This window comes from Corvus hawaiiensis, chromosome 1, assembly GCF_020740725.1.
Source record: "Corvus hawaiiensis isolate bCorHaw1 chromosome 1, bCorHaw1.pri.cur, whole genome shotgun sequence".
Classification (NCBI taxonomy): domain Eukaryota; kingdom Metazoa; phylum Chordata; class Aves; order Passeriformes; family Corvidae; genus Corvus; species Corvus hawaiiensis.
The window spans coordinates 42051385-42073210 of NC_063213.1; the positions used below are offsets into that span (position 1 = coordinate 42051385).

At 39.1% G+C, this 21826-nt stretch overlaps 1 long non-coding RNA gene across 1 annotated transcript; it reads left to right on the forward strand.

Moving 5' to 3' along the window:
- Nucleotides 1–3200: 3200 nt before the first annotated feature.
- Nucleotides 3201–19335, forward strand: LOC125330205. Its single transcript, XR_007206418.1, has 3 exons — nucleotides 3201–3593; nucleotides 4332–4474; nucleotides 19162–19335. It is a non-coding gene; the product is annotated as an uncharacterized LOC125330205 (long non-coding RNA).
- The last annotated feature ends 2491 nt before the right edge of the window (nucleotides 19336–21826 follow it).

A 21826-nucleotide genomic window follows, 5' to 3' on the forward strand; every position in this document is an offset into this window, starting at 1 on the left:
GGGTAAGTCTCTGTCTCTCAAATAAGGTGTTATAAGAACTCAAAAACAACATTAAAAGGACATGAAGGTTGCAAAGTTAAGCGCCAGCCAAAAAACAGATTATGCAATGATACAATGAACATTGGTAGTGATTCTTCAATTCAGTCCTGCTCTGTGTATAGGTTATGAAAATTTTGAAGGCATAATGTACTGTTTTTTTCACGTACTGTCTTATTCTCTCCTGGTATTGTTTTTCCTTACTGAGTCTCTCTTATCACATTTGTCTTTCCAGATACAGTTTTCTCACCCAGTAATTCTTTGCTTTATCCTTCCAGATTTCTCATTTCCACCCCATCCCTAACCTTTCCTTCCCTCACATTTTTACTTCACCTTCACTCCTGAATGTCTCTGTCTTCTTTTGTTTACACCCTGATGTCTTATATCTTCTTCTTGCTGTTGGCCAAGAAAAATGAAACTCTAAGGAACGAAAAAGACAAAATCCACATCACGTTTTATGCGTACTCTTCTTAAGGTGTAGAGAACTGATTTCTGGATGAGAATATATTTGGAAGTAAACTTTTGGAGGAGGGGTTAAGGGGAACCCTCCCAGACTGTGGCCAAAGTCAGGTGTCTCCCTCCCATACTTTTGTCTTGCAGGTCCTTTGCGCTGCCATGCATTTTGGAATTTCCAGTGGGGGTTCGGCTTCTTTATTTCAATTAAAGATGTGCACAGTTTTTAAAGACTGTGTTAATAGGTGAAGTAAAGATGTTAGAAAGGTCTTTTGGAGGATGCTATCTAGCAAAAAAATCTGACAAAAAATATAGTTGGTATTCCTCCCATATTTGTATTTCAGCAAATACATGTGAGCATGATAATTTTGTGTGCAGCTCCTCTGTGAAAATAAATGTTCCTTTCACTCTTACTTGCCTCATGTGTTCTCCATCCTTTCCCTCTATCTTTTTACTAAACTGACTTTTTCTGTGCTCTCTTAAATTAGTTTATGCCTTTGGGAAATGTTACTGTGTGTATGTGGCATCAACTGGAACAAACCCCTGCAGATTCAAGGGGCATCGCTGGTCTGTGCTCTGTACTCCTGCTATGCCTAGAGATCAGTGTGCTGGGAGGTGTGAACACACTGAGCAAACCAGTGAGCCTGGCTCACTGGGTGACTTTTAACTTTAATTTAATTTGGGAACTTCCAGAGCTTTCTCACTGATACTGCAAAAAGCTAACTTGTATTCTTAATTTTCTACACTGTAAGTAGATCTGGCTAATTTGTTCCCCAGCTGTTTAATTTGCAAAGGAGGCTGTCATTCTGTGTTAAATAAAACTGGAAAGGATGGAGCCCAAGAAGATCTGTGTAACGATGAAAGTTTGTTCCATTTCAAAGCTGCTGTTGATATTGGGTGTGATCCAAAAACTCTTGATGCCAGATGCAATGCTTCTATTGATGTAATCAGATTTCAAATCAGGGCCGGTGTGTTCAGCCCACTACTCCTTTAGTTACTGCGCTGGTACCTGACTCCCTGGGAGGATGAGCTGTGCCAACAGCATTTAGAAAAACACCACTCCTACTTGCCCCCTGCCTTAGTACTACATGCAAGAGATGCCCACCACCACTTGTATAATTCACTCTGTTTCTCCCCTCAGGCATGTAATGTGGGATTTTTCTTTTCTTTTTCAGCCTAGCTCTGCTTTTCATTTATTTTCCTCAGGCCAGATGTGCATGTTTTTGTGTAATTTACAGGTGTTGTGGACCAGATCTGGGTGATCCTCACTGCCCCTAAATTTGAGTTTCTGGCTCATTCAGACAGGAACTGATTTCTGGATGGTCTCTTTGGACTCATTACCTGAGCCTTGACATGCTTGGTGGCCCCATCACTGGCACTTTCTACACTTCTACATTAAAAAAAAAAAGAAAAAAGGGAATGTTTTGAAAATCTAGGAATCCAGGCAGTTGTATGAAAGATAATGGATGAATCAGGCTTTATGGTGGTCTGCTCTGGTATTATTGAATGTTAGAGGCTCAAGGACCAAATCATGGTCTTGGCAAGCCCCACCAGAGCATGGCTGGCCCTGGTGCTGAGAGAAGTTCCCTGGGAGAGAGTCTGAAATTGGAGCTTTCCTATTTGACTCCACTTATCAGGGAAATGTGCCCCGTTGGACAATCTCATGGCTGAATTGATTTCTCCATTGTCTTATGATTCATATTGCTCTTTGGTGTTGCTGATCATACTATTTTCTTTTTTGCTTCATCTGCCTGTTTTTTCCAGGCTTTATCTGTCTCTGTAGTGCTAAAACTTCCCATTTTCTCTTCCAATTTACTTTTAAAGGGAACAGTACAGAGACCCCTGTCAGATAATCTGTCTGCTGGTTAAAAAATGCTGCTGCCCTTAGCTAGGCAATCTCTTATATCAGCTCGGTGGACAAAGACACAAAAATACTTCTCCTGCTGTCAGAAAAGAGCAAATATTTAACTCTTTACAATATGCAAGTGTTTTTCACTGTGATTTTTAACAATAATTGATAATGGATTAGCAATTACGGTTAAACTTTGCTTTATGGACTCTGTACTATTTTGAGTGCTTTGCTGGTGGGTGAAGAATCCTGGTATAAGTCACTTTTCTATTCTGAATCTCTTCTCCCACATATAAAAGGAGAATAAAAATGCTGTCTGCCTTTCTGATATGCTTTGAAATCCACTGCTGAAAAATGTTACTTAGAAGTTGGACATTATGATCTATAATTATAATCAAACCCATGTGAGCACTATGCGTGAGGAGGCAGCTTGATAGCATATATGGTTGTGAGTGTAAAGAAACCAGGAAATTCCTCCCGCTGCTGTAGATAAGTGACACTAGAGGCATTTTTAAGTACAGATATTAGCTGTTCATTGTGTCAGTAAGGCAGAGAACCTGGGGAGCTGCATTGCTACTTGTTAAAATTACTTCCTGTATTTAATTTCTCTGCCATGATTTTGCATTAGCATAATCCTTTGACCTAAATATGAAAATACCAGCGAAGGAATGAAAACTGAAATCAGGTTTCGGAGTCGATTGTCCTGATGTACTTTGTGAATGGCATTAGTTGGTGGAGGTGGGGGAGCAGTGGGAATTATTCCCCCTGAAAATCTGGAATTGTACATCAGAACCAAACTTATTTTTTGAAGATACAACTTTTTGTTTGATGTATGCAATTTTTACTTGTATTGCAGAATTCTCTCCCGGACTACGAGAACCTTGGAAGTACTTTTGGGCATTAAGTTACTTCAGGAACTCCTATCTAAACCATCAGCTTCTTACTGGCTTACAAAAGTAAAAAAGGTTTTGTTATCTGAAACAAATGCACATTTTTACTGTTGATTTAAAAATATTTTTAGCTCATGAACATACCCAAAGCATGAAGTGTCAAATGTGAATCTTTGTTATTTTATGATTTCACGTATGTGAATTGGATAGATCAGCATGCAATTCTATAGATGAACAAGGTTTCAGATCTACCTCCAAAACTCCAGCTGCTCCTTTTGCTATTCTCACTTCCCTTGCTGATCTTGCCTGGACACCTCAGGACAGGCCAAGGACAAGCTGCTGTCTGAGAGACCTGCATTATAAAGGTAGGTTCATCAAAATGAATGTCTTCTCCCTTACTAGATTTTTATTTTAGTATTAATTGGTTTCAATCCCTGGCATCAGTGCAGTAAATTTAAACTTCCTCAAATCTCTTGAAAAATGGAGATTTAATACCTGTTACAAAGAATGCCCCCATATGATTTTTTTTTTTTAAGGAAATGAAGGGAAGTCTTTAATGTAACTGTAATGGCTCAAACTCATTTGTTAAAGGAGCAATAAGGTTGCAAATTGCACAATTCATCAATTTGGAAATGCTTGTTCAACCCAGTTCTGTTCTTCTATTTGTCTGCATCATGATACTGGCTTATAGTATTTCACTGCCCTTGTATAAAAGCCCTTGTTTACAAGTGAAGTAGATTACACTCAGTATAAATTAAGATAGTAAATTGAAGCCGAGACTACTTCTTTTTTCTGAACTAAAATATTTTCTTGCTACTGAGAATAATAATAATAATAATAGTAGTAGTAATAATACAGTGACTACAAGGTAAAACTAGCTTCTTGGGGTCTTGAAAGAGCTGTGACCATATTGTGTTACATACGTCAAATACACCTGAGGAAGTGTTGTGAATTTCCCTGGAAGGGGATCAAGTCTGGTGTGGGAACACAGCACAACCAGACTTGTTAGAACACCTCTTATAAATTTGTTTTTTATTAGTAGACTTGAGATGTTAATGGCAGAAAGCTATTTCTTCTACTAATTCACTTACTCTTTTGTGCAGGTCACACATCTGCACACAGCTGGAGCAGCAGTGAGAGACCAACCCTGCCATACACTTACTCAGAAGTGGATGGTCATCCTGGGTACAGCTGTATTTTCTAGAGAGGTGTTTGGAAACTCCTTTGAGGTACCTTTAATCAGGAGGTGTGTGTCACAGCTGTAGTGTTTCTCTGCATGCAGCAGCCCATTTCCTCTTCTGACGTGGTCCAGGTTATCCCATCAGTGGTTGATGGGTACATTCATCAGCCTCTTGTCTTCAGTTTGCCAGTTCCTGGGAGACTTTGCATGTGCTATCTCATGGCACAGATGTTTTTCACTGTTTTCAGGTCATGGTCCCTCCATCCACATGTGTAGGTCCCAGGTCCCCCCACCAGGGAGGCTTGTGCAGAAGGGTTTTGTGGCAGGAGCAGCGCTGCAGCTGAGCCATCAGCTGTTACTGAGGGAAACAGAATGTGAGTGGGAGAAAGGAAGAAATGACCCTGTTGTGTAGGTGGGGAACTGGGCTATGGCATTTTGCTGATTTGCCTCACCCCTGGCAGGAAGCCGGCAGCAAGGCTGTGAACTGAGTCCAGGATGTCTGTGTCCTCCTGGCTCAACCTTTCCCTCTCAATAACAACTGTCTCTGCAGTTTTCAGCTCCTGTTGCTCTTCTTGCTCTGCTGCAAGATATGCAGTTACAGCATTCTTGCTTTCCTGGATATACTGGCATTCTGGAAGTAGGCTCCAAGGCCTGAGGAAAACCTCAAAATATTTGAGATTGAGTTTCTAGGGATTGGTTGTCACACTTATTGGGACTCAGCCTGAGGTATTTGTTCCTCTGAATGAACTAGAGCCATTTCTTCTAGTCTTTATTCCACAAAGTGTGAATAGAAAAGGAGCAGCCCAAAGTAGATGTGTCAGGTGTCTGAGGAGAACCGTTGCCTAGAAGAGTCCATTTTCCCTGTGACTCTTTTACTCAACACATCTAAACTATTTAGAAGAAAAAATAGGCTAAACACTTGTAAGAAATTATATCCAAAAGGAAGATTCAAAAGGATAAGGAGAAATTATTATTGAGGCTGCGATTCACTATAACGTGTTTTGCAGGAGTCACTTTGTTTTACCAGTCCTTATCTTTCCACTGTTCCCCAGCCCAAGTGCTGAAAATAACAGCTGACAAACCAACCCTTGTTTTTATTTCACTCTAGATATTGTAAATATTTCTTTAGATAGCACTGAAAATTGTACTTCAGGGTTGTCATGGTGTCAGGATTAGACTCTAATGAGGATCTGAGTCATGACCAGGCCTAACATTGTAACTTCATGTTACAATGTTACATGCTTCATTTCTACCGCTCTTTTTTTTTCAATCTCTGGAAGTTCATTAGTTTTATAGATGAAAGACTGCATGGAAATTTCTTTTATCTTTAGGTAAATTCCATTCATGCAATTCACTGAATCAAAAGCCCAGAAATTCCTTTAAATGATGGTAACTTCAGTAATTTGGAGTTATTCTTCACTGAATTGTCTTAGTTAATTACTGTCATATTTAAACAAGGTTTTGGTTCACCAAAGACCATTAAAATACACTTTGGGTTAGATCAGAATATTTAAAAAGACTTGACAGAACTGTTTCTTCAACTGTCTTTATGCTGGTTGAAAGCATTTCATTTGAAGTTCCTAGTCTTACAAATATCCTTGAGACTCTCACTCTCTTTTCCTGATAGACTTAGGAGTGATTATAATAATAAAACAAATAAGCTTGTTGTTGTAAACCGTACCTACATGGAGGACATTATTCAGAACAAGAATGGATTAGATAATTAAGCTCAGTGTAATTAACTGAATGGAAATGTCTCCTTGAAATACAAGGGTGGGATAACCTCTATATTTGGTAAGTAAATGGCCTATTGCTGACACTGATGGGAGGCAAATAATAAACTAAAATTAATACAGGTATCTTTGCCTGAAACTAACTTTCACATTTTATCACTCTTTGAATGTAATTTTACTGGTTTTGAATATGCCACTTACAGCAAATAGTTCTCCTGTTTATACATGAAAACCCACTGGACTTTCTGGGAATGTAAGGAAGGGAAAATGACACCAGAACTTGGCTGACCACAAGGTATGCAGTAAAGTTTTGGTTGTCAGATGAAACATGTTGGAAAACTTACGAAGATGTATTTTGGGTTAGGAAAATTGGTGTCCTCACCTAAAAAGAAAAAATAAATACTTGAGTCTTTGGTTTTGGAACTTAAAAATGAGAACAAATTCCAGTCTATACTGAAAGATTTAGAAAATTCATGTCAGTTTAGAAAACCAGAAAATTATAACTTCAAGAGAACACTGTGATTATTTTTTCTTGTGTAATTCAATTGGGACTCATCGCTCAGGTAAGTCATATGGTCAATAAAGTCTTGTTCTGTTTAATTATTATAGAACAACTTGACAAACATCTGAGCCAATTTCCCCACACTGCCTCAAACTTGGAATAGAAAGAAAAAGAGTCAAGTTGATTTAATGCACAGCTAGGCTTGAGTAGCCAGAAATGGAAGGAGAAATGGGGAACTGTTCTGTCAAAAACCTTGATCATGCAAAACATGATCTAACTATTAGACTACTTTGCAATGTTGAGATTATTTTTACTGCTGGGACAAGATTTGCTTAAAGGTACAATCAGTAAGAGATAAATGCCTTACCTCCTTAATCATTAGTGTGTGTTGAAATGGATTACTGGCTGCAATTCAGGTCTGTTTAAATCTGTGGAAGGCTATATTTGTGCTGGGGCCCTGAGGACACTGACAGATCTTAATGATCAGCCTTACCTGAAACTTTCACCCACTAGGGTGTTAGCCTCCTGCCCTGGGATACACTGGGGGAGCACTGGCCTCTAGCACAGCTGCAGGGATGCCCTGCTTGCCCACAGATTCCCTTTTTGCAGGGGTCAACCTCTGCACTGGCAGCTTGGCTTGAACTTGGACCTGCCTTATTGCCATGGCGTTGCCGCATGACTTGGACCCTTGGTTGGACCTGGCTACTGTGTCGGGATCTGTCCTGCTCCACAGCTCAGGGTGGTGGACAGGCCCTGGCTGGGGGGACTCTGCCCACCTAGTCTTAAAATTAATCATATTCTGTGGAATTGTCTTTCAATCCATTGGCTTCACAGACATGTTTGAATTAGATCTGATACCTAACCATTAAACAGTAAGTGCTAGATAAGCAGGAGCACATCCATAGTGAAAACATAATTTCTCCTTTTTCTCTAGGATTTCACATTATTTGAGGTTTTTTTTACATAATTCTCTTTCCTGAGCTTTGGTTGTTTCAAAGACTTTCTTGCAGGCCTTTTCTATTATAGATCTTCATTGCCCATTTTCTAAAGACTAGATATTATCTCTTCATCTATCTTGTGTGGTTATGACTGCCTGCTGCAGTGAATTGGCACAGCTTTAGCAGCTTTAGATGGATATCTATGTAATCTCTTCATGGGCTGGCCAGCAGAATCCCACTACTCCAGTACAGCGATCCTTTATATTCATCATGTGAATATTCAAGTGCTCAGATTTTACTAAGGGAAGTGCCCTGGAGAGAAGATAATGAGCTTCAAGCAAAGCAAACATTAATCTTTGGTTTTGAGGTATTTGCTGAAAACATTTAAAATTGTATATCTATCTGGTTTTTAAATTTACAAGTTGAAACAATCTGGCTATTTACATCAGTTGGAGAGCATGTCAATAAAGTAGTACTTGTGCGAGGGAAGTTTCAGTGGAAATTAATTACAGGTAATTAAGGAATAGACAAAGTATAGGATAATGGATCCTAATGCCAAAAAGATAATGAGAATTTTTTCATTGATTTTGCAATGGACTAGACTTCATAAAAGACATGTCTGACTTACAGAGAGGAAATTTTCCCCATGCTTAAGCCAGTTTCGCATTACTAACCATTTGCTGAAATTCTTTTAGCATTTAAGAATGTATGAAAAGTTAAATACAAACCAAATATTGTTGGAATGTGACAATTTTCAGATTTTGCTTTGTTCAGTTCTTCTTTTCCCGTACCTGATGGCAATATCAGTTAGTATCTCTAGCTCTCTGTGGTTGAAAATGTCAACCTGATTGAGGTGACACAGTTCAGTCCAGAGAAAAATGCAGTCAAAAGCTGATCACAAAGTTAGTTATACAATGAGTTGGGGCACTGAAGAATGAAAATACTAAACTTGCTTTTTGTGAGTGGAAGAAGGATATGCAAAATGTGCCTTCTCTTTAGGGAAGAAGCTGTAGATTTTGTCATGATGCTTTTAATTTTAAATGTTTGTTTCAAGTGAATATATATATTAGAAATATCAAAAACTCTATAAAATTTTAAGGTTCAGTTATTTCAAATCAGTAGGGGTGTAAAGATAAGCACAGTCCATTAACATTCTTTGGTTTTATTGCACAAGAGAAATTTTTCTGGTTTTTTGTGGATTTGGAGTTTTTGTTATGTTTTGGTCAATTTAAGACCTTCAAATTTGAGTGTGAATCTGAGAGAATTTGATAAAGAGGGGAGATGTTGCATGGCCCAGGGGGCAAATAGACTTCTCACTCTTCTTGAGTTTTCATGCCTAATTTTATTCTTATTTAATAAAGCCTCTGGATTTTTAACTGTGGTTCATAATCAAGTTTGGGCTCCAGAACACAGAATTATTGGTGGCTGCATTTAAAAGGTCTGAAATTTGTAAGACAAATTTCAGCAGATCTGAGAAGTGAGTGACCACAGATGGACACAGGGCTGAAGAGGAAATGAAACCCATGAAAAGAGTGACAAAACATACTGTATATGCTTTTATAATTTCTTTCCTGTTTTTTTGTTCTTCTTTTCAAGTTAGTCAATTTTTTTCTCTGCTGTATATTAATATCCATAAAATGCAGAGCAGTAAAATTGTAAGACCAGAGGGCAATGAAAAGTCAATTTTTTCCCTTGTGTGCTTTTTTTTACTTTCACATACCCAGAAGGAAAATATGCTATGTGTCTTTATCATGTGTTTAATGCTAAATGCAGTCTGCAATGCAGAGATGGGTGCTGCTGTTTGGGGTACCCCTTCCAATTTATGTTGCAACTACTGAAAAATTATGTAAAAATGATAATGTACCAACTGCTGGGAAATGATGTAAAACTCCCATATTTGTTCCAGAATATGAAAAGATGCTCAAAGTATTCCTCTCATTCATTTAAAAGGGCTTCCTTATTTATCTTGGTTCCAACAAGACAAGAAATAAAGTTGGTGTGTGTGTGTCCATTTCAGTGTCTGAGCAATGCTGGAGGGACTAATTTTTCTGCCTGCAGGAGCTCTCTTGCTTATTCTTTTAGCCAGATGTCAAACACAAGACCAAGAAAAACTTCAGGTTCTCTCAAGAATGATGGTAATAAGGGAAGATGATAGAACATAACTGGATTGTACTCTTGCAGCTGAATTGCTATTGATTTTAGAGAATGTAAAATCTCATTGCAAGAAAGGCATCTCTCCAGCCCTTGGTGATGCTCTGTCACCTGCCTGCATGGGGCAGGGCAGTACCTCACAAACGGCTCTGCTCTTTCCAAGGAGATGGCTTGTAGCAGGAAATTTTTCCTTGTACATTGACATTTGTCTCTCTGATTAGCCCTTCTCCTATTGCAACCATTAGTAGACATTATGTCGACTTCAGCTGTGTTGCATTAGAGCAACATGGTGATGACTTTGTATTCAGTATAACATTGTAGCACTTATTTTCATGGTTATGAGGATTCTGTTATACATAAATAAGACACAGTTCCAATCTAGTAAAATGGGAACTGATATGAGCCCAGAACATATTTCAGAAGCAGTTGAAATATAATTTAAATTTTTAAAATATGATTTCTTTCTTTCCTACCTTTCACTTGCAGACTTCTTTCCCAAGGAAATTATATTTTTCTTACCTAATTTCATTTTGCACATAAGGAAAGAACATAAGAGAAAATATTTTTCCCAATGTTCTGCTTATTTTCCCTATAGACAAATAATTCTAAAATAAATAAAGAGGAATTCATTCTTTATCAAGAAGATACAGCATACAGATACTAATTATTGTACAAATTTTATAGCTTGTCTGTAGTGTTCAGCTGCAGCAAATAATAGTGGTAAAGTTGCATTTTGTATGGCTTTATTACTATAAGGGGCATAGGACAAAGGGAAATTATGGTATTTCTGGTTTAACTTTTATATTACCATGTACAAGAAATGTATGTTGTCCTAAATTATTTTTTGGTATGGGTCCATCTTAGCAGAAGACCCTTCTGTTAAAAGATATTGTTTTGCTGGATAGCCCATAGATGTCTCATAAGCATATTCATGTCCTTGAGTCTTGAGAAAATATTTGTTTCCAGGCTGTATCAGCACAAATTGTTTTTCTGTGTAGTGTATATATCTGCATAACTAAGGGAATATGTCACAAATAATCCTACAGGATGTAGCTTTCATTTCCTCCTGTAGTGATATCAAACAGCAGTATAATTATGAGGAGCACTGTGTAGGGATATCTTTAACTTGAAAAGACAAGGTGTCACATCTAATACAGAGCAAATCTAATAGGGTAATACAGTATGACAGCAGAGAGTTCAGACTCTGCATGCTCAGTTACACGTTGGAATACGTGTTGGAACAAAGCAGGAGACAGAGTTCAGGAAGCAGAAGTCTTGTGAGATTTATAAATCTATAAGTACAAAAATTATATTCTCCTGTCCTTTTGCTTTGTATGTTTGCAAAATTCTGGTGGCCCAAAATCTGAATTGTTTTCCAGATATCTTACTGTTTTATTATTAAACCCCATTACACTAAAAAGTAACTGGCTTTCATCTCCTACTTGTGTAACCAGGTACTAGATTGTGTTAACTGTACAGGTTATCTTCACCTAATCTTTGCTCGTGTTCATTCTTGTGATGCAAAATGCAATAAACACTAAATTCCAGGCTTCTTTTTCCTTTGCGATTTAAAGTAATATCACAATAAAAATCTAGAACATATGGGTAATCTGACTTCAAGGTCTGTCTTGGACCACTCTCAGTAAGGCTTTGCATGTGATCAGCCTGAACTGCTGTCTCTGGCAGGCTCCAGGAGCTCCACCGTAGGTTCAAAAGGTTTCTGGTTCTGGGATAATCCCAATGATGCACAGCTGAAAGAAGAATTTATATTGTTATTAACAGATATGAATAAGGGAACTTAAGATGCAGGCATTTAGGAGGGTTGGAAAATACGAAGCAACTGGATGCTTGAAGAGTTTTCATTGATTAAGTTCAGTGACAGGTGATGTACCTCTGTTCAAGGGCCAATCTTATGCAACTCAGCTTGATAGGTAAACTTGAGATAAGCTATTTTTACACAATATGTACCACTTGTTAAGGATGAAAAAGTTTCAGATTTTTTCAGACAGTCATGTCTCAGAGATACCTTGTGAGTCAACACAATTCTTCCTTGTGGATGATTTTTTATCGTGCTTCTAGTTAAAGCATTCAGTACCAGCAAGGCAGGAAGGTGTCCCAAACAAGGGTCATATCAATATTCTGGGAAAAGTAGTGAGTAAAAGGCTGTTTGCATGGTTACTTGTTGATAGCAAGCAGTGGCACAAAGGGAGCAAGGAGGTAATGTTTGCAAATTTAAAGGCCGGTGTGCCAGTACTTCATAGCAGAGTCCAACTCCCCTGTAAGTAAATCGTTCTTTTTTACTGGAAAAGAAACATGATCACCACCTAGAACTTTATCAGTCAGGAGCAAATCATAAAAGTTAGTTTAGAGGAGAAGAAAAATTCCTCAGTCCATTTTCCTGTGTGTATGTCATGAAACGACTGCTTCTCTTCTGCCCTTGCAGTGGCAGAAGCTCCATTTTTTCCCAAAGACATAAATACTCCTGGAAAAGTTCAATGCAACAGCTTCTCCCTGCCAAGTGAAGTAATATGTGTAACTGGGGAGTATACAGGACCTGGTTGTATGGCTGGGTGCAGTCTAGAGTCTGGTGGGATGACTTTTCCTTGGGTCACGTCTCCAGGCATTATCTCCTGGAGTCCCTAGATGTAAATCTTGGTCCTAGCACAGTGGACACAGACTCTTTAGTTGCTATAGCTCTGTGTCCATCAGAAACAGCTCTGTGAAAAGGTTGCAACATGGATATGGCAATGCTTTGTGGTCTGCAAACTGACCCATGGGCTGTGCTCCTGGAACCCCTGCTCTGAAAAGGTAGTTTCTGCCAGAAGATGCTGCTTTCCAGAAAACTCATGTGTAAGTAATTTCCGTATCCGAGGCCACTTATAAACAACAGGCTGTTTCTGGAAGTCCTTTTTGGTATATGCTTTCTCACTCTGTTATCCTGGCCTCTTTCCCTTCTCCTTGATTTGTCACTTGAGAATCCACATAAAATGAAGAATGCAGGACGTTCAAAGGAAAGTTCCTGGAGCGGAAATGTTACAGCTGTTCTGTCTCCATTGTCTTTAAATCAGTTTCAGTTTGTTTAAGTGGTGCTGAGGAGAGCTAAAAACCTTAGAAAAAGTTGCTGTTGACATCTGTGGCAGAAGGTACCAGCCCCTTGCAACACAGGTGGGAATGTGAGCTCTTGTGAGCTGAAAGTACTGTGGGTTTTATTGCTTTATGTTAAGCAAATATAGAATGGGCATGAAAGTAGCTTGAAGTCTTCAAACCAATGACTGCTCTTAGGACAATTTAGTAGGAATTTCAACTTAATGAAGGCTCCTGGCTCTGCAGGACACCAATATCCTGTCTGATTTCATTACTGGAAGATATCCTAACTGGTAAATTTGTATCACTGGTGTGTGGCTCAGAATGGTTCTTTGCTGAAATAACATTTCACATACTAGGAAACATTAAGCATTCCTCTTTGAAAGGGATGCTTTCTCCTAAGTTTTACATACTGCACTTTTCAGAATTTTGAGAATTTCCCCCCCCTCATATCCACTAATTGGACACTGCAGCTGGATAGAGCATGGAGAAATGAAAAGTGAAAAAAATCTATTTTAGCAGAGTTGTTTGTCATGAGCTCTGATGAAGATGGCTGTGGGTTTGAAGTAATTTAAAAATGAAATGTTGGTACACTTTTTATTCATTTGTATGTTGCTGTATGTAAGCCAAAATGCATTCCCAATCTCTCCTTTCCCTTGACATCAAATTTGTAGACAGACAGACACACAGGCAGTTGCAGATGTGCCATCTACACCTGAGAATATGCTGTTGTGGGGTTGTTTTGTGTCTTGTCTTTGCACAGGAAGAAGATAAAAACTGGAATCTTGTGGGAGCTGGGCAGTCAAATATCTTTAGATACTTTTGGAAGAATCTGTCTGTCTGTGGGACTGGACCTTGAAGATGGTGCCCGACTGGTGGCAGGTTGGGTTGGAAAAAGCTTACTAGTCGGCATCAGTCACATTTAAGGGCCAAACCAAAAGCAAAAACTAAGTGGAGTGGTTAAGGATCCATTTGGAACGTTAGTCTTTTCTTTTTTTTTCTTGAACTTATTTTTTTTAACCAAGTAGAGTTACTTACTTTGATTAATTGAACATAACAAGGTTATTTAGAACTGTAGATTTGATATCTCTACTGCATCAGACTTGACATTCATTTCAGAGGCATCTCTCTATCAGGGAATGGCTTCTTAGGGTCAGCCTCAGGATTACATTACACCTACTGTCTGTGCTAGAACTGCTGTGTGTCAGGAGGTCAGAGTAAATAGTGAAAATCTGTAGCCTGGAATAATCCAACCTGACACAGACAACCTAACCCCACATCCTAATTAGCATGCCAGGACTTAATTCCGTACTAAACCACAGTGCTTTTTCACTCGGGGATGTAAAAGTGCTTATAAATCTAATTAAAATTCCTGTTTGAAAAAAGATGATCTAGGCTTGGACCCTCTTGGGCTTTTAACAGCTCAAATATAGAAGGGTCTGCTCTTATACACAGGAAGATATTGATAACAGCAGATAGTTTGATAACATTATGAAAAAAAATCAATTTTTGAAATGATTTTACAAGACTATTTTTGTTTATCTTGGTCAGGCTTAATTTTCTGCCTTGAGAAATCAGCACTCTTTCAGCACTCTTCACAGAAAGGCGGTTGCTGACCCTGCTGGTTTCTATTGAAGCAGCTCCCCAAAACATAGTTAGCAAAGTTACATTTGCCTTTTACTCAGCAGAAATTCCAAAGTTTCAGCCGGTCTCTAATTCCCAAACAATTACAAAAAAAATCCAACCAAACGACAACACACAGAAACCGCCCTTCCCCCTGCCCCAAAACCCCCATCATCCCAGCATGGAAAATGGTCTTGGATGCAGAGACTAAGAGGGCAGAAAATGATAGTCTTCTACAGTTCAACTTTCTTCTTCCCTTTGCATTTTTTCCCCTTTCCTTTTCAGGTGTTTCCTTTTCCTTTTTTTCCCCTCAGCTTAGTGGCATCTGCCTTAAAAGGACACCTCAGAAAGGTCACCTGATTACCGCCTGAAGACAGACCAAGTCAAAGAAGAAGATTTACAACTAGGAACAGATATAAAGATATATAAAAAGATGTGAAACTTTTTCTGAAAAGGTTATAATTTATACTTGAAAGGGCCATAATGACACTGCTCCTCTACACTTATATTAGGCATTTCATCTGAAGATCTCAAAAGGTATTAAGGGAGTGAATTTAATACTATAGTCTCCTCCTTCACCTTTAACAGGTTCAATAGCAGTAGGGGAAAAATCAGGGGTGGGCATTAACAGAATTCACAATGACCTCTGCAACTTAGGCTGGCATACTTTCTCCAATAAATGATCTGCTGCCCCCTGACCTTGCCAGACTCGTTATAGCACATAGAAAATCATAGGTGCTGCAAAAATCTGATCTGGTAGAAAACATTATGCAGGAGAAGATCTAAAAACTCCTGTCACAACCAGAGCCAGAGAACAATGAAGCTGAGGGGCCCTCATGCCAGAGCTCTAATAGCTAAATCATAAAAATCTACATGGGATCATAATATTGGTTATTTGTCTAGACCCTCCTGTATGCTCAAGGAATGGAACAAGGACTTTTATCTCATAGTTTCTGACCTATTTCAGATGTTACTTTTAGCACCATTAACTGAAAAGTTTAGGCAGATGTTTAAAGTGAAGTGAAATTATCTCCCCACCAAAAGTAAGCACTCTGTGGTGTTAAGGCTGGGCTGAAGAGGGAACTTTTGATTCCTGGGTAAAGGCACCAGTAAAAAGAGAGTATTAAAGTCATTATGAATTTAATGGAAATTTCCTGAACTGCTATGCTTAGTTCTGGACTGCAGATGGTCTTTATGCAGTGGGCATGCTGTGAGTTGTCTTAAACAATGAGATCCTACAGGGACCAAAGTGGAGAAGTAATGTCTTTATGTCTGATGCTTGGACCACAGCAGATAAATATTCAGGTCCCTGAAGAGCAATGATGCTGAATGTGTAAGCACATTTTATCTCTCCAGTGCAGTTAGGTGGCTGCTGAGCTTTTTGTTTGCTTTGTGGACACAGGATCACCAACAGTGATGTTTTGTTTGTCCCTCAAGGAGTGTGGGTTTTTAGGTAGCTTGCTCTGTATAACACCGAAAGACTTTCCTGGAAATGGGAATGACAGCCTTAGCATACAGAAGATGGAAAGGGCTGTGTTGAATGTATTTTTTAGCTGTTTCTTGCAGTCAGAGCAAGAATGAAACTGATCTGGTTGTCTCAATACTTGGCGTGCACCAAACAGGGAAAGAAAATAGAGGGGAAATGGCCCAGTCCGGCTTCCTTCAGTTAGTGATACCTAATGAAGGTCTAGTGTTGCTCCTGCTGGGATCTATCAGCAGCTTTGAGGCAGCTGAAGAATTAGATGGAACAGATATTCCCTAGAAATGCCTCCTGCTTGTTTTTAGACTGGAGTTTTATGATCTTTATGGGTGGTAAAGAGTCTGCAGACCAAAAGCCTAACTCAAGTTTATGCTGTAGTATTCAAACAGGTTAAAAGTGCAACGCTTGCAACCTGCTATGTTAAAAGCCTGTGTTCCTTCAATGACTTCCTGCATTGTATTATGTGGAATTTTTTTGTTGTTGAGACTTCAGCCTGTACAGCTTTCTAAAAAAGCTCCTAAACCACGAAATGTTGCATGCATTTGCAGAAGCAGCGGGTGCTGAGGAAGAGGCAGTTACAGTGCTGTCACCAATTTCAGTGGCACAGCAGGAATGGTCTTTAAGAGAGAAACTAGATGAACAAGCACTCCATGTTCTTGGGGAATATTCCTTATTACAAAACAAAACTTTTTTCTTAGAAGGCTTAAGGCGAAGAAATAACTCCTTGCCAAGATAATGTCTGCTGCTCTTGGTTACTGGCCCCACTAGACCTTTCAGGAAAAACGTGGTTTAGGAACTGGTGGAGTTGAGCACTTTCAAGACAGTATTTTATAGTTAATGACTAAGCTGTGCCATATTCAATTCCAATCTTGGCAGTTTAAAACTATTTTCTCAAGTGAGGGATTCAGCATCCCTCTAGGTTTCCCCTCCCTTTTGTGTATTTGTCCTATGTCCTTTGACACATTTTGTCATCTTAACATCTGCAGAGAGATCTAACAATGTCTGTGTATCATCTGCTGGGTAAGTAAATATCTATTTCACAGCAGGACAAGACATTGCTTCCACCAATAAAGATCTATAGAGATTTGCCCAAAATCAAGGCACTGTTTAGAAGGTTGAAATTCTTCTATTTAGTTTGGGTGCTCCATTTTCAGTTTTCACATACTTCTCCAAGGCTTAGACTTCTTATTTTTTCTCTAAAAGAAGCGTTTAAAATATCCTGGCAGAGATGTCTTCTTTTTTTTTGTTTGTGAACTATCTCCAATTAGAAGGCAGGCAGAAGTGGTTACTTGTGGAATTCAGGCAGCATTTACAGCCTGATTAACGCATAAGTGGCTTACTGCTTCTGTGTTTCTGTATCTGTATTGCATCTAGAGATCATAGCTCTGTCAGGTTGGTAGTATACAAACATGATCCCTTTGCTACTGAGAAGATGTCTAGGGTCACAAATCAGAGCTGAAATGTCTTTTTATCCCCTTCAGAGTTTTTGTATCCCTCACTGCCTTATTATCTTGTGACTGGGAGGAGTCTGTCTTGGTCTGGGCCTGCTGTCCTAGGTCTCATGCTTTTTCATTTTTTCTGTGGAGTTCAAGTGGAAGATTCTTGTCGTCAATAACATAATCTTACTGATACTTTGTTTTTTTTTTCATTGTTTCAATAACTTCAAGTCTTAAAAATAACGAGGAGGGGTAAATAGCAGCAGCTGATGGCCTGGACTTTGGTGAAAGCTGGTGGTTAGGGTAAAGCTTTGGGGAAGCTCACATGGCTCTGACCTGAGTATCCTAGTAGTGATCAGTCCATTGAATAACAAACTCAGTCATAAAAGAGAGCAAGTGAATTTATATTAGAAAGTGTATTAACTGCATGATATTTTTCTGGGTCATTCTGATGACATACTTTGAGAAATCAGTCTTTGATTTCATTTTACAGAAACATTTGCTACAGCCCTCCGGTATCTTCCAGCAACTTACTGTTAGTGATTTCATCTTATGCTGTATGATTTTTTAGTAATATACTGGGAATTTTTTCTTTTATGGTGGGGTTGGGTTTTTTTTCCTTCTGTTCAGACTGAAGAACTCAGAGTCTGGGTTTCCCTTGAGCTTCAGCTATATTATTCTCTTATTTTGCTGTTCCATCTCAGCTGCAAATTGCATTTTCTGTCTTTTTGTAACAGGGGGATGAGCTGTTCTTGTCCCACCAGAAGTCTGGTTTCTTTTGGTTAATTTAATACCTTCTTCACTTAAGAGAATTTATCCGTTTCTTAAGCATTCTGTTATGTTTTATTAGCCTTATTGTCTGTCTTAGTATTTAATAAGCCCAGTACAGTGCCTTCCCAATGGATTTCCTTTGCCTCACTTGTGTACAAGCTTTTTTAGCAATTAGAGAGAGTGTTTTTCATTGGTTTCTATTTGTTTGAGCCGATGGGTTCTTCCCTGCTGTTTGACTGGCACATTGCGATGCCGGCTTAGCCACTTTTCCCCAGACTGATTATCTATTTTCTTGTCATAGCCTTCCAGAGCTTCTACTATTTTCTAAATGTTAGTCTTGAAGTTTTTCCTGTCTTCCCATTAGCTTGCTCACAGGGATGCAAAGTGATTTTTCCCAAAGGCATACTGAATTTTTAGCTCTCTAGCCATATATATGTACTCATTATCAAAACCTTGTAGTGTCAAAGATGATTCAATTGTTGTGACAGGGTGACTCCAGGAGTCTCCCAGCTCTGCTGCTGTGGTTGACCAAGAAATGGGCACTGAGACAGAGCAATAACTATCTTATGTGTGCCTGAGATGGGCTTAAATGCTGGGGGTTTTTTGAAGTGACACCCAGACAGCCTCCCTAAGATCCTCATGGCAGCTGACCTTAAAGGCTAGTAATAGCGCACAGAAACTCAGTGTTACAGACCCACCTGGACACTAACTCATAGTGTTCCCCACCCCAAGAAAAGAAACCTATTCTATGTAGCAAAACCAGAAATGATAAGCAAGAAAACAAAAAGTTCATCAGCACTGAAATGTAAAGTCATATTCTTAAAGCATTTGTATGGCTGTGTTTCTCACCAGAATTCTTCAGAGAAAGAGGTTTGGGAAGCTGAAACACAGGCTTTTATGCATTCAAACTTTTATGGTGCTCTGCTGACTTCCATAGCCAAATCATATCTCTTGAACACATGGTGTATGAGATGTGGTGTATACTGACCTCTGGCTCAGGTTTTCTGGACTGAATCTTTCATCATTTTCATCCAGGTTCTGCCTTGCATCATTACAATCCAGTCCTTACTTTGTGCACCTCTACATGGAAGACAACAGAATAAGTCACAGGAAGAAGTTATGCTGAGTGGAGCCTTCACCAGCATGGGCAAGTCACTAGCCTTCTGCCAAGCTGATGCAGGTCACCTGTTGTGAGCTGGATGTGCTGTTTGTTCTCTGAGTTCATCTGTTACAAGCTCAGCATTGTACGGTGAGATCAAAGTGCTGTGTGTGGAGGATCAGTTTGCAGGACAGGGAGCATCTGTAAAGGCTTCCTGATCCTGGATTTTGTACTAATAAGTGAATGAAGGCAGTTCCTTTGATCAATGTATTTCTTTTTGTTCTTATAAACCCTTGCATTTCTTTCTCCCCATTTCTATGTCTAAACATCGCACTTGAATTTTTCTGCATAAAACTCCTAGGAGGTAAGGTTGTAGTTGAAACTTGGAGAGTTGAAATTACTTTAACAAGCTTTCATAAGCTGTTTGTAAGAGGACAGGGACAGAATTTAGGACTTTAGAGACTTGACACCAACACAGTTTTCACTCCAGTGCTCAAGTCACGTGGGAGGGCTTTCCTTTTGGAGATTTGTCCTATCTATCTTTTAGGAACTTGCTGTTGAGCTTCATTTAGAGCAATCCCACAGTCCCCCTTCTAAAGATGTCTTTCAAACTGCTGATTTTTTATGATCTTGTGAGTTTAATTCCCTTTTATGATAAAGAAACATCATGATTGCAGACTCACAGGATGGTCGAGGTTGGAAGGGACCTTTGCAGGTCATGTTACTCAATCTCCTTGCTCAAGCAAGTCTGCCTAGAACTGATTCTGGTCCATGGCTGGATGGCCTTTTAATATCTATGAAGCTAGAACTCCTTGGGCAATGTGTGCCAATTTTCACCCTCACAGTGAAAAATTATTATCTAATGTTCAAAGGGAACCTCGTGTATTTTGGTTTGTGTCCATCACTACTTCTCCTTATCACTGTGCGCCAGAGACAAGAGCCTGGTTCTGTTGTCTTTGCGCTCTCCCTGCAGGTATTTATACACTTTGATAAGATGCTCCCGAGTTTTTCATTTTCCAGGTTGGACAGTCATAGCTTCTCAGCCTTTCCTCGTGGTAGAGATGCTTCAGTCCCTTCCTCACTTTTAAGCCTCTCCAGCAGGTCTCACTTGTATTGGGGACGCACAACAGGACCCTGCACTGCAGTTGTTTCACCAATGCTGAGTAGAAGGGAAGGATCATCTGCCAACACTCCTCCTAATGCAGCCCAGGATACCATTAACCTTTGTTGTGGAAAGGGCAGCTATGTTGTCCTGGTATTAGGAAAGGTTTTGGGGTTGTATCTTCTCTCCTGAAGGCACTTTGTAGGTCTGTGCTCTTAAACAAAATAACTGACCATCTTTTGACAGAAATATTTTTTCAAAAACTTAGTCATTACATGTAAAAGAGTATTATAAAAGTATAATAAAAATAAAAACCTTTAGGGAAGTCTGGCAGAATATACTTCCATTTTGTTTTTTAATTCTCTGGTTTTAATGATGCCTTAATTTCAACAACTTTGGAGGCTTCACACTGTCTCAATTTTAGTAGAAATAGGTATTATAAAAGTGCTTTTAGGGAATCTGTTTAAAAATAAAATAAACGTAACATTTTTTTCTTTTACAGAGCAACCAGAAATGTTACACAGCTGCAGACTGCCAATGCCACTCCCTCTAGAGAACATATGTAATGGTTTTTGACTTCTCCCTTGATTTATCCTATTTGGATTTCAATTTTTTCATTACATAGTGTTGTTTCAACAAAAATAACATGTAGCTTATCAGGGGAATTGTCTTTATCTTTTATGTGTCTGTGAAGGAAACAACAGAACGAGGAGTTTTGCTGCCAGTCCCTCGACAGAAGCGAGAGGTAATATCATCCTCTAGATCATGTGAGGTGGTATACAGAGGTCTTCAGGAAGATGCCAAGATTGTATTGCTGTAGGGTGTGGTCGATATATTAAAAATGTATATAGGGTTCCTATTACATCATGTATGTCTAAGAATTGGCTCTTCCAGACTGGGAAATGGCATGGAAACTGCCCTATTTCAGTGTTCAGTCTTTATGTTTGTATTGTTGGGGGAAAATATACCTATATATCTGTATCAGTGTAGCTAAACCTCAGGGATGTAACTCTGAGGACTGAGTCCTCCTGAAGGTTCCTTGTTGGCCAAACATCAAGTTATTGGCAGCTATGAATCTCCCGTGCCTGAAACGTAAATTGAGCATGTTTATGAAAATGACCAAGTAGAAGGTGAAAGAAATATTTGCAATGTTCTGCACTTCTGTTTTCCAATAGTGATGCAAACAAGGACCAGAGTTTAACATGAGGACAGAAAAAAAGAACATTTGAAGCTGAAATTAGGAATGAAGCACAGTTCCTTAGAGGCAATGGAAAATCTCTGTTGAAGGAAGGCACTGCTGGTTAAAAATGGAGGTCAAAAAAGTGGGATATAAGAAGAAGTAAAAGATGGTTTCCAGGTGTTTGGAGGTGGGGAAGGTGAGGGTGGCACAGGAAGCACTGTGCAAAGTGTTCCTGGGTAAAGTCCCAGTTTGGTTTGGAAACACTCCTTAAAGTCCAATGCTACTTTAGACCTCCTTCATCTGAATAGGGAAAGCAGAA